The sequence below is a fragment of the Branchiostoma floridae genome, chromosome 2 (genome assembly GCF_000003815.2).
Source record: "Branchiostoma floridae strain S238N-H82 chromosome 2, Bfl_VNyyK, whole genome shotgun sequence".
NCBI classification, from domain to species: Eukaryota; Metazoa; Chordata; class Leptocardii; order Amphioxiformes; family Branchiostomatidae; genus Branchiostoma; species Branchiostoma floridae.
Genome location: NC_049980.1, coordinates 16,121,521 through 16,135,329, shown reverse-complemented (window position 1 = coordinate 16,135,329; position 13,809 = coordinate 16,121,521). Strand labels below are relative to the sequence as shown.

Sequence of the window (13,809 nt, the reverse complement as noted above, 5' to 3'; positions counted from 1 at the left end):
ACTACGCAGATAGCGAACAAACTGAACTCTACAAATTCCAGTGACCCCCAGACTCCAGGTGCGTTACCAACAGACGGAGGGTCAGCAGGACTTGTAGGTCTTAACACCTCTCCTAGCTCAGTGACTGTAACCCATGTAACCGATACCCCTGGCGTGTTGCCAATAGCTACCACAAGTGGGGCACTGGATCCTCAGCCCCCATCTCTTCCGTCCATCAACCCAAACGCCCTCATCCCAGGCCTAGGCTCGACCCTGGCTTCCAGCATTCTAGGTACATCCTCTCTTACTAAGACAGTTAATGCCTCCGCTCTTAACCAACCAGCGTCAGTAGTTGGGACTCCTGCCATAGAATCTGTCCTTAGCGGTGAGCTCTATAAAACGGGAGTTCACTTACCTCTGGACACTGGAATACCAGAACCAACGAAGGAGAAAATTTGGCTAGATAAATATGTGGAATTCAAACACTTATTGCCAACTCATCGTCCCAAAGCGCAATTCAACATCAACCTGGAACCATTAGCAGGACTCCCAACTTTGACGGTGGCAAACAATGTAGAGGACAGTAAGAACTCCCTTTCCTTAGCACAATGGTCAAACGCATTCGCGATTTACCAGTATATCTATGTCCAGAAGCATGTTCTGCGCAGTACCCAGTTAATCTCTTACGGGTACTTGATCCGATCCATGGCAGACCGAGGTGCGCAGTGGGGTAAGTACGATATGTACTTCAGACAGCTAAGACAGATCAACCCAAACCTACCATGGGATGTCCCACATCCGCAGCTGTACGTTGATGCCTTCAGTAGCTTGGCACTAGCATCTTCTTCCCCCAAGCCCTCCTTTCCCAAGACCAACAAAATACCCAGAGGCTACTGCTTTCAATATCACCTCCCCGGAGGCCAGTGCTCCACGACAGGTTGCCCTTACAAGCACTCCTGCCCCACCTGTTCAGGGCCACACAAGGAGCCCAACTGCCCCAAGAAGGCTCAGCTCAGAAATAACAACACCCGTAATCGCTAAGAAGCTTAGTTTGTTTCTAGAAGGGTACCCCGACAGGGAAAAAGATTACATCATCAAAGGCTTTACCTATGGATTTCCATTGGAGTATTTTGGACCTCGAAATTACTTTCCTTCCAAAGTCATGTCCCCCAATCCAGCACAACTTCCAATTATTTTTGAGAAACTTCAGTCTGAACTGGAACAAGGACGTATAGTGGGTCCATTCGCAGATAAACCATTTCCGAACCTATTCATTTCTCCCATTTATGCGGTTCCCAAAAAAGCCCCAGGAAAGTATCGGATAATACATGACTTGTCGCATCCCCCGGGGAAAGCAGTGAATAACGGTATTCCTAAAGAGCTATCCTCGGTTTCTTATGCCAATATAGACAATGCTATCCGACACATAAAATTGCTAGGACCAGGATGTTTTCTAGCAAAAACGGATGTGGAATCAGCCTTTCGTATTGTTCCCATACATCCTAACGACCACCACCTATTAGGATTCTATTTAGACAATGGTTTCTATTATGATCGATGCCTGCCAATGGGAGCTTCAATATCTTGTTCAATTTTTGAGGCTATTAGTTCGGCCCTTGAGTGGATAGCGGTAAACAAACTCAATATACGCTTCCCTACCCACATATTAGACGATTTCTTGTTCGCAAACCACGCATACTCATCTTGCGAACGAGACTTGGTAGCATTTAGCAATATGTGTCAGGAAGTAGGGGTTCCTCTTTCGGAGGAAAAAACCTACTACCCAGATACGACTATGTCATTTCTAGGCATAGAACTCGACACAAGATTGATGGAGGCGAGATTGCCCATTGACAAATTACAAAAGTGCAAAGAAACTATTCAAGAATTCCTCCTGCGCTCCTCAGTTTCCTTAAAACAAGTGCAGTCCCTTGTCGGACTACTCAATCACGTATGTCAAGTAGTTGTGCCAGGGCGCGCTTTCTTAAGAAGATTGATTGATCTAACCAGGAATAGGACATACAAAACAGGCCCTATTCACATCAACAGTGGGGTAAGGCTTGACTTACAAATGTGGGGTCATTTCCTTGACACCTTTAATGGAAAATCCTTCTTTGTTGACGACCAATTTACTACGGACTCCACGTTAAACCTGTATACAGATGCAGCAGGATCGTTAGGTTATGGCGCAGTTTATGGCACAGAATGGCTTTATGGAGCTTGGCCACAGGCACTACACTCGACGAATATTACAATATTAGAATTTTATCCAATTGTGCTGGCTTTCCATATCTGGGGCAAGGAATGGGCGAACCAAAGTATTTTGTTACACACTGACAACCTTGCCCTGGTGCACATAATCAATAAACAGACGTCACGGAACCCCAGGATAATGCCCTTGGTTCGAAGATTTGTTCTTATAAGCCTCCGCCGAAATATTAGATGTCGAGCTGAGCACATACCGGGAACACATAACACGATGGCTGACTGTCTATCTCGCCTACAGGTAGAGCGGTTCCGCAGGAAATACCCACACATGGCAACTCATCCGGTCAGGGTGCCTCCCCATCTCCCTGCCAGCAGCTTAATCGACTAGTCGTATAACTAGCGTGGTCCATCCTTCTAACCTACTACAATCTCAGCTTATCGCCTGGCGTGGCAGCATTTCCGTCAATTCAGCCTTGAAATCCACTGTACAGCCAATATCAAGCCCCCTATTCCAGAGCCTATAGTATGCCAGTTTATTTCCTACTTACATAGTAAGGGATTTGCCCCAGCGTCGATAGCATCTAAACTTTCAGCTATAGGTTTCATTCACAAAATCCAAAATCTACAAGACCCCACTTCTACTTTCGTCGTTCGCAAGTTGATGCACTCAATACAAAAGAACCACGTACCCGACGGAAGGTTGCCCATAACGCCTCCTATTCTTTCCCAATTGATTGATGCCTTGAAGTTCATAAAGACCACGTACTACAATCAGTGCCTGTATGAGGCAATGTTCACGTTTATGTTCTACTCTTTAGCTCGCATAAGCGAAGTAACGGTACGAGGGGGGTTCAATAAGTTCTTGGCCTCACCAAGAAATAACAAGCACAACTCAGATTTTCAGGCACAACTTCATAGTATGAAGTCTTTTATCAATATCCTCCAAATTACAAATCATTGGAGTCATTACTTTCCAGGCATTCGTTTTTTTCTAAATTAGAAGGTAAGTGGGGAGAAAAAGAAGGGTGAAGTGTGATCAGACAATTTGACCTCACACCTCAGGTTGCAGATCAATTGTCCACCTTTTTTTTTCGTTATCCCTTACCTAACGTTACTGGGTGTCGCCTGCAACATGATGATCACAATAATTTGAATTTTGGTACACATTTATATAAGACTTTATACATGTACGTGGGGTTATCAATAAGTCCCCGACTTTACCGAGAAAAAATAAGCACAGCTCAGATTTCGAAGCATAGATGTCAAGTATAAAGTCTTATATAAATATGTACCAAAATTCAAATTAGTGTGATCATTACTTTGCAGGCGACACCCAGTAACGTTAGGTGAGGGAGAAGGAAAAAAACGTGGACAATTGACCTGACCTGAGTGTGTGGGTCAATTTGCGCTGCTGGAAGTTAGAAACCCAATTCTTTTTGCTTGAAATAGGAAGAGAATCATTATCAAACATTTTGACAACGTCTTTTGTTAATTTATGGCATGGGAAACTAGACCCACACATGTCTGATCACAATTCACACAACTTTTTTCTCGCCACTTACCTTCTAATTTAGGAAAAACGAATGCCTGGAAAGTAATGACTCCAATGATTTGAAATTTGGAGGATATTGATAAAAGACTTCATACTATGAAGTTGTGCCTGAAAATCTGAGTTGTGCTTGTTATTTCTTGGTGAGGCCAAGAACTTATTGAACCCCCCTCGTAACTAATTCTTCCCAACACACTCTGACCTTAGCGGACCTCAGGGGTAATCTGGACTCTAATAGTGGCCTAACTTCCTTCTTGGTACAGTTTAAGACGTACAAACACAGCAGTCCTTCAGCCCAATCCACCATCCAGATCCAACCACACCCAGAAAGTCCGCACTGCCCGGTGGTAAGCCTTGCTAAGTACCTCCAACTACGGGGAAGGAACCCGGGGTACCTGTTCCAACGTAGGGATGGTTGCCCTGTTACCAGCGATAACTTTGCCAAGGCATTAAGAGCCTGTGTCCTGCAAGTCAAACTCGATCCACAAAAATACACCTCGCATTCCTTCCGAATTGGAGCTGCTACGCAAGCAGCTTTGCAGGGGGTTTCGGATTCGAACCTTCGGCTACTAGGGAGATGGACCTCAGATGCATTTAAAAAATATATTCGCACTTAACTCCATAGAAGGCACCTGGTTCGTACTTGAACAGCTGAAAAAGATCCCTAATAGACCCTTAAACGGGTATAATCGGCTAACGGCACAATAGGTTGATACCTACTCAACCTCACCAATAAGAATTATCAACTTTAGACTGAAACCCCTACATAGGGTGAGTTACCCTACAGCCTTGATACATGGTGTGTTACCCATATGTCTGATCAACTACAACATTTGAACAGGGTGAGTTACCCAGAGTTCGATAACAACAGTAAGTTCCCTGCTTGCATCCTAAACCAAGCTACATTGGAATACAACGTTTAGGGTGCCCTGCTCAAGGTTATGATAGCAATAGCTAGCTCCATGCCTGTATTGAACACCTGGCCAGTGCGGCTTTTATGCCGGTATACGGTGAGTTACCTTAGTTCTGATAATAACAGCTGACTAGTACAGGTTTGTTTGTTTTCTAAACCAAACTGGATAGCATAGCTATACTCTTATAATAAGTAGATTTGTTGATTCTTAGTCCCTGAGTAGTCTCCCAGTTATGAATGTATTACCTTGCGTAATTCCATACTACCTTACAGCACATAAATGTATGCTAACTCAATAGAAACTTTTCTTTCTGTCGTTCCTCCGTAGCCAAATGTATTACCAGGTGTCACTCCATGTCACTTTACGGTAAACAATTTTATGCTAACGCTGTATAGGGAAAAAACAGATAGTTTACAATACTCAAGGATACGAAGTTAGATTTATAAATAAAGCGATCGACACTGTTAGTCTAAGTTACAGCCATGCTGCTCAGGTTACTTTCATAATATGCCAGTATTTTTCTCTAAACGTACCCTACAATACTCTACAGATCCTAGGCAACATTTGCATTACGTCAATATTTCAGCATCGCACCTAAAAAGTCGTTTCAGACTGTTGTATAGAAACTAGCTCAGACGTTTTGTTTGTTCACCTTCGCCACATTTCAGTTTATTGAACATTTCTTGTTTTTAACGTTTTTAACGTTTAAGTGGTGGTAAACCAGTACTCAAATTATGTTGGAAATCTTATAATGTTCGTAAACTTGTATGATTGGCATGTGACCTTTATACGAAAAACCTTTTCACGAGATATATGGAACCGTTGTCATGGTAACCATTTGGCGTGTTGCCAAATATTGAGAATGATACATATTTATGTAATGATTCTATGTTTTTTCCATTCTGTATGCCAATCTTGACAATATACCTGTTTTTCCGCCAAAGATGCCAAGTGTGTCAGTTGAATTCTTGTCTCCCTGTCCTTATATCGGTCGGAGAAGTAGGCATAAGGGGCTTTTCATGAAATGAAAAACTCTCTTCTGCATATAGCCAAATTCTATGTGGTTTTTATGATTTTCGCACCATTTCGAAAGTTTCAAAATTCAATTACGTATTTATTTTCACCTGCCTGCCACATTACATTTAAGATGAAAATTGAATGATTGGTGAAATTATTGAAAATTACACAAGTTTCTTCGGACCAGTAATTTCCGACTGGCCTTCAGCGTCACATTGGAAGATTGATGCTCTTGCTTTTGAGCAAGGCTTGACCCAGAGCAGATAATTACCTGAAAATATTTTGCTAAAAGCAATTCTCAAAAGCCATTCTCAGAGCGTGTGGATGAAGGCAAATACGTGCTTGACGAAAGTATTTTCTGGAAATTGCAACATTTGACACTGGCAATTTTTGTTATTTGCTGGTATTCATCAACAGCAAATGGAATACGTAGCTCCTTATAACGGAGGTTTCGAACATATCCCATAGCAAAGTACAATCGATCCCTCTCCTGCCATGAAATTCATCCCTATATCTTTGATATAGAATCATTTATCATCATTTATCATCTATATGTGTCAGGACGTATCTATATCACCACACAGCAGCTGACCACGTACTGTTGCCTCATGATATAAATTACCTTCATTCTAAATCTCTATCGCCATTCTCATCATTCTCCAACCTATGATGAATCACATCCGTCTGTGATGCATGTACAGTAAGATAATTGGGACAAGGAAACCCCGCAATTCAGTTCAACCGCGCCGATTGTTAACTTAAAAGCCAGTACCTACATGTCAGCGGTAATCAGGAACGCGATAATCACTCACTCGGGACTGGTACTCACAACCCGGCGTGTACTCTTACGACATTTGTGTTGAAAGAAATGAAGTAAAGAATTATTAATTCAAATATATAACAAACTTTTCCAACTTTGCTGAAGCTGCTAATCCTTCATTACGTTACCGCTTCCTGCCACCGAACGTCATGTTATAGATCATTATATATAAAATGAGATAGACCTGCAACCCCTTCGCTAAGTTCATGGAAAGTGTATCAGGTCTATCAGCGGCTAACTACCCTCGATACTTAGTCACGTAGTGCGATCCCAGGCAGAAAATGAATGAATGATAAGATTTATATTAAGATCTATAAAGGGTATTCGAGGGAGTACAAAGAAAAAAAAAAGATGTCAACATTTTCCATTTATAAAGGTTTTTTGCTTCTCCGTGTCTTTCTAGACAGCTTACAAGGACTGGAATTACCAACCTTCTTTGATTCCATTTCATCGATTTATCCTGAGGAATTGATATTATAACCAAGCTTTGATTCCTGAAGTTATAATTGTAGCATTGCGTAATCTACTTCTTTGTATAGGAGAGTAGGCATTCTCCCAGAATGTAAGTATTGTCAACGTTAGGACCATGATGTGTTACACTACATTACAAATCATTTTGGAGAGTGTTATCGCGGGGTCATACAGCACCCAGTAAAATTTGATCACCGCGCAAACAACACACGCCCTAACCTTCCCTGGCATTCTCCAGGTTTTATCAAAAGCCTGCTCATGCCGCTGTTCGTCTTGACTGTATCAATGGTCCGAAGCTTACCTTAACACCATGGGAACTGGCAATTCATTTCATACGGCTTGTTAGCGTATGCAGCATGAAGATGGCAGCATCTCCGGATCCAGGTCCGCTTCTTTCTGCTGTGTTCGCCTTATTCGCCGTGAGGTCTTATCTGCTACTTGACTTGCACCTCCTGGCAGCTTTTCATGCCAAATTCAGCACAGCCCACCAGGGATCAGACCATATCACGTTACTTGTCCGGGTTCGGTAACCGTATCGATCTCCTTGCGGCAATGCATCTCTTTTGGAACATGCAACGGTTGAGGTGCCTTCTGTCATGCCCTCAGTTACCTCTCAAATATTAGTATAACAAGGCCGTGAGCACAGGGTACGGCATCGATGAAACCCGGTCTCTAATTGCACCAGACGATTTCAGAGAGATGCAACCATATACATGAGAGATAGCACCGAATGATTGGTATCCATAATAACGTAGATCTGGTCGTCTCGACTGGCCAGTGGATGGAATTGAAAAACATCATCTGCGTCCATCAGTAGGGCGGCAATGCCTTATGACGTCCATAATCTACCTTTACTGTCTGGAATGGGGTAATAACTTTGTACCTAAAGTATGTTCCCCAGAAACAAGGTAAACGTCTCTTCCTCGGGCTACAAAGTTCTAGACGCTCGCAAAGGGGGTTGAACGTCAGCCTTGAGTCTTCTTTGATTTCGAAAATACAACGGTTTAAAGTAAAGAGTCCTCAGACTACGAAGTCTGGAAACTCATTCCGTCAGCCAGTTTACTCCATACCGCAGCAATTTTTCTGGAAGTTGTAATTCATGAGATTGTAGAAGTTCCACATCAGTAACACTTTCTGCTATCTCTTGTCTGCATGCCTATTTGGCAATATCTTTCATGTCTCCCTAGTGGTTGATGCGTTCCTTGGATGCAATATATTCCATGCGAGTACACAGTGAACAATAAAACGAAATGAGGTTTCCACAGACAGTCTCAGTGCCACCTGTCCTCCATGCTGGTCGTTGAATGTCATAGAAGGTCCGAAGTATTTTCCGAAATGCGACTCGTTGACTGGGCGGGAAATGCCACGGTCATCATGTACAGGCCGATCAATCTTCGACACACACACGTCAGCATTCACAGCCACTTAGCAGCTGATTCAAATGTCACACCGGATGATGTTCTCTTAATACCAGTTCGCGCCATCATTGTTCATCCTCGTGATGTGAAGAACCTCCCATACTTGTCCCAGATGTGCAGACACGTACAAAGCATTAACGTCTCATCGGGCATTTTGACTGCTTTTCTGAAGCACTTCGCCTTGATTTGAAGCACCGGATAAGTGTTCTTTTATACCGACGTCTTCTATGAATGCAAATTTAAGGTTCCTGGGTGGACGGCAAAACAAAGTACATATTTGACGAAAGCTCGGTGCCTTTACGAAAGTTAAGCCATGATAATCAGTCATAAGATGATACATTGTTTGACTTGCCTGTTCCGGTATTGCTACGGTTTTTAAGTCTATTTTTCAATCAACTTACGTTTAGATTGCAACTTTGGCGGGTTCCAGTGATAATGCTACCACATTAATATCACTGTACTTTAACTAAAATAACACGTAAAAGGGTAAAGTTTATGTGTTCGTTTAACTAAGTGAATGAAGAAGCGTACAAATGAGCCAGTCATGTGATGGATGCTTGGTATTTGACGTCTTATGCGCATATAATGAAAACATTAACTCCATGTATTATGAAAAGATAAGTTCTAGGTCATTTTGACAAACTGTCATTCCTACGTAATTACCACCGGGCTTTGACGGAGACAGCATAAATATCCATCCTCAGCAAGGGTACAGGATGTAGTAAATCAATTTTGCAGCACAGCAGTGGTCTTGAGTTGGAATGCCTGAATCCTGCGATTTCGTGCTTGTGACGCCCCCAATCCATATTTCAATACATCATGTGAAGTAAACGCCATCAGAGACCTTGGAATTTAAGAGGGACGCCGTGAAAGTTAAACCTTTGATGCGTGAAATTACCTGCTGTGGAAATGGTTAAGAAAATATACTTTTACTGCTCAAGAAAATGTTACGATACTGGTTCTGACGACATACATGTAAGTAAAGATTTATGCTGTCTGACTGCCTTATATTCAGCCTATTACCACGACATAGGCATCAATAAGTCTCATTCAGTTTTGTCGTGTTCTTTCATGACGAATTTTCTGACGGTTTTGTTGGTCTGGTTGGATGCCTAAATGGTTGCACGAGACTTGTCTGCTAATCATTCATGGTTAAATCAGTATACATTACCAATCTAATTAACAGCCAAATTAAAAAATGCATTAGATAAATTCACGCCGTTCTAGTTGAATTGGGGCCTAAAGAAATCCTGATGAAAAAAAAAAAATGTCAATTGATGTCGCCATGTGCACTGAACTGTTTAGCAGACTATAAAGATTGTTTTCACACAATACCGACTCATTCAATATACTAGCTGTACTACAATATAGTTCATTCGTACTGACGATTGCAGATTTTAACGCGAAAAAGTGATTTTTTTAGTGAACACATGCTTATGATTACTCTGAAACACAGCAGGGCCAATGTTCCATTTGCAGACTAGGCTGGGAAAGACGATAATGATTCTTCTGACGGTTTTAATTAAGTTTTATGCGGACTTGGCTTACCACTGAAGGCTTACTACACTGTACGTCTATTGACTCGTCTGTCGCCCTGATTTTATTTTCACAAGAGTGGAGCTCTCTGAGATTAGAGTTCTTTCCAATTCTGGTATGGATTGAATGGGAATGGCGTCTTCCTTCTAGATACTGTGGTGACCATCGCTCCGATAGCGCTTGCTCGGGCTTCGAGGACTAATTAAGTCCACTAATGGACGAAACGTTCGGTCTGTAAGTGTCCAATGCACAAAATAACTTTACAGCTTAAAGTTCAATCATGATGAAAGAAGTCAACTGTAAACTATAGAAACATCTGCTTCACTATTATTTTACAACTTGGTTTAAGATATTACACCCCGTTCACGTCAGCCATGTCTCATGGGTCAAGGATGGCCTGATGAGCGCACATAAAAGCTAAATGGACCTTACAATACTTTACTGCCACTCCTTCTGGAACTGTCCTACGGACCAAATCATAACAATTGAATTATTCTAAAAGGGGTTATAGTATATTGTACATTTTGTACATCTATTTTTGAAATTCAGTGCCGCCAAACATATAAGTATGATTTGATGAGAGAAAATCTTAGAGATATACAGAGAATGTTATCACATCTATATTTCAGGCTATGAAACGTTAATATATATATAGTGCTGGCTATGTTACGTTATGTAGTTTATCTCAGGTATGATTGTTGCTTTGTAGTCACCCTGTTTCTTATTGTATTTTTGTAATGCAGTGGCCATGGCCACGAGAAGAATAGCCGTTGTAAATAGCTTATTTAGGATACCAGTAAAGGCAATTCTAGGCACCCATACACAGGCGGCAGTCCGTACCCCACTACATAGGTTAATTGAAAAGGATTGTCGGACATGTTAGCAGCAAACTAATTTGCAGGGTTAGGAAATCTCATAAATTGTCAACCTCAGCACAACGAATAACAATACAGAACAACATAAAAGTAGAACCACTACTGCATCAAGCAATCATTGAGATAATTCCTGGATCCGAATGTGAATGAAGTCAATGTAAAGCCATAACCAAAGAAATGAAAAAGATCACAAGCTATCCGTATATTTTATTGAAAGGTATCCACGCGAACATTAATTTCCTTAATGAGATATTGCTTGGGGTGTGCATTAGTCAAAAACCACTTGATAGATTACGGTGATATTTGTTATGTGGGTAGGTGTTGGAAAGACAAAGGTCAAGATCGATTTTGGGTCCCTAGTATATGACCTTGGTACTGCAGCAGAGCTTCCATTTTTTGGGGGTATCTTTTGACCTGGACATGCTATGGTCTTGATTTTTTGGTGGCAGATAGCTTGTGATTTATGGAAGAAGTGATGTATGTTTTGCCCTGGAACTGCAAGAGCACTTTTGTCAAAATCTTCCAAGGAGCATAGAGGAACATAGGAACGACGGATCTTCATGATATTTAGTATGCAGATATCTTTGGCAAAGATGTATATATGCATTTGCATGATTAAAGAGGATACTTGTGTATTCTGTCTTTTTTTTTTCAAAGAACATGTATCTACTGTCCCGGACATGGCATTTGGGTGACAGATAGCTTTCGACGTCAGGACAAGGTGGTGCAGGTTTGAGCCCCTAACGTTTAATTTTGGAAAGCTTAGGCAAAGATGTTTATAATGATATACATGTTAAGCAAGTGCGGAATTAAGTTTAATTTTAAGTAAAATTAATTAGGAATTTGTATAGCATCATTGTTTTCCATAACTGGACTTCAATAAATGTAGCACATGTAATTGATGATAGGTGGAACATAAACAGATATCAAGTATACAAATGAGGAAGTGATTTGCATAGTTTTTGCAAACATTACAAAACGCTTGATGATAAATGTTGGGAATTTTATACTTGTGACATGTGTAAGTTAGTAAAAGATGAACAGCACCATGCATAAATCATGTAAATGTTCAAGCTTAAGTCATTTGCTCTAAATCTGCGTGAATCGTGCCAAATAGCTCCAAAATGAGCCAATATTTGCCGTGGATTGCCCCAAATCGGAAAACGGATATCAATGTCGTAGAGTGCCAATCGAATAATGTTGTAGTATATCAAACTATGTTTAGTCATTTGTTCAATCTTCCTCAGCACTTCGTAATGGATGCACCTTTTTTTCCGACCGTATACTTTTTCGCACGCTCCCATTGGTTTAGGAATTCCAAGAGGATGGAATTAACGTTGCCTTAGTGAGAAGCAAAGCAGCCATGCATGATAGCACATTATTCTAACTCACTTCTCGCCGCAGACTAGTGAAGAGGCATTACGGAACAGGTACCCTTGGTGAGGCAACGTGAGGCATGAGGAATGATCATTGTCGCCAACAAGAATGACACTGATTAGAAAGGACCTCTGAGCAATATCTAAGGATTGGAAGCACTCTAAATGTCAGTGCCATGTGTACATGAGCAAAAGAAGCTTGTGTTCCTTTCCTCTGGGAAATTCTTGAATTTGTTATGTTGCAATCCTAAGCCCAGCTTGAAGATTACACGATATGTCTTCCTTTAGGGCAGATCACAAAGCATTGGCTTGATATTGTCAGAAGTGTCTCACGAGCGGTACAATATACATAATACAGACTAGTTGAGACAGTCCTGGGCATTTCTTTTCTAAATCCAAAAATCTAGACGCTCGCAAATAACAGGGACACAGTTTGTTTAACTCCTTAAAATTCGTTTTTGATTTGTTGTAGTTTGCCTGGTTTTCAAACGCCATTGTATATATCTGACTTAAAAAATTAATTATTGACAAAAGTTCTCCCATATCTATCTATTACGTTTGATTGATCATACCCAAAATCCTTCCTACGAGTGTCCTTTAGCTATGTGGATAAAAGAGAAAATATCAGGTACAGTATCTTTCCGGGTATTTGACTCCCATATCGGTCAAGCTATCGGGTGCTTTGGTAGCAAGCAGCTCTTCTCGCCGGCGAGGATTGTTTATGTTGTAGCATTTAGATCTAAAGGCAGAGATGTTTCTTTGTGACAGCAGTTCTCAGGGTTTTATCACGCAAAATCCGCATGGCTTCCGGATCCATCGGTAATAAATTTTGAGATCCCACGAACGCACGAATCAAAGATTATAATATATAGCGCAGTTTTACTGACCTGGAGCGGATACAAAATGACAGATGGTGAAGAAAATGGCATCAAAGCAATGAACGGAGGCAATTTGGAAGGCTGGTCGAAAACACCGTGAGGGTTAGTCCCCATGATTCATCCTACTTGAATAACAATTACATGTTAAGGAATGCCATGTACTGGCCAGAGATGCTTTCTTCTTACCATGTTGGCAGTTTGCACACCAGAGGTCGTCCACACTTTTTATTCCAGCCTTGCCTACGGTCACTTACGTCAATGCTCCCTTCTTGAGACTTCAACCTCTTCAGTTGCGTTGGACAACAATCAATCCTACATTTCCTGCTCAGCTGCCCACACAACAACCCGGGACTGCTTTCATCTTTCCAGTACATGTAGTTCCATTTGCTGTTTAGAACCTTTATTTAGGGACAGGGTAGTTTTCATTTGTCATCCTTCAATGACCCCCTGTACTGCCACACTTCCTACGTACATATTTTCGTCTTTTGTGCAGGCAAATCCTTGGCACGTCCTACGGAGATCCCGGGAAAACCACATGTGGCATTGCAATGATTGCTTTCCTATCGTTTGATCTGAAGTTGGCCTTGCTTTGCACGTTTGGCTTTTACTTTTGAAAGAGAAGAAGTTATCCCTGAGCCTGAAAGCATTACCTTTGAAAGTGGCATACATAACCGTTGCGCCTTCGTTGTCTAACATTGTCTTAACATTGATTGGAGCACTGTCATGAACGAAATACCAAATCTGGTAAGAAATCCACCCTCCTTCTAC

General features: G+C 41.4%; 1 protein-coding gene across 2 annotated transcripts in view; it reads right to left on the bottom strand.

Moving 5' to 3' along the window:
• The window catches only part of LOC118406961, a 46,417-nt gene that overhangs the window by 6,071 nt on the left and 26,537 nt on the right, over window positions 1-13,809 (bottom strand). The window contains exon 3 of one of the 2 annotated variants that reach the window (XM_035807363.1): window positions 7,260-8,624. The exons of the other annotated variant lie outside the window; for it this stretch is intronic. The gene's annotated coding sequence lies outside the window, so the exon portion shown is untranslated. The remainder of the gene's footprint in view (window positions 1-7,259; window positions 8,625-13,809) is intronic. 2 annotated transcript variants of the gene reach the window in all.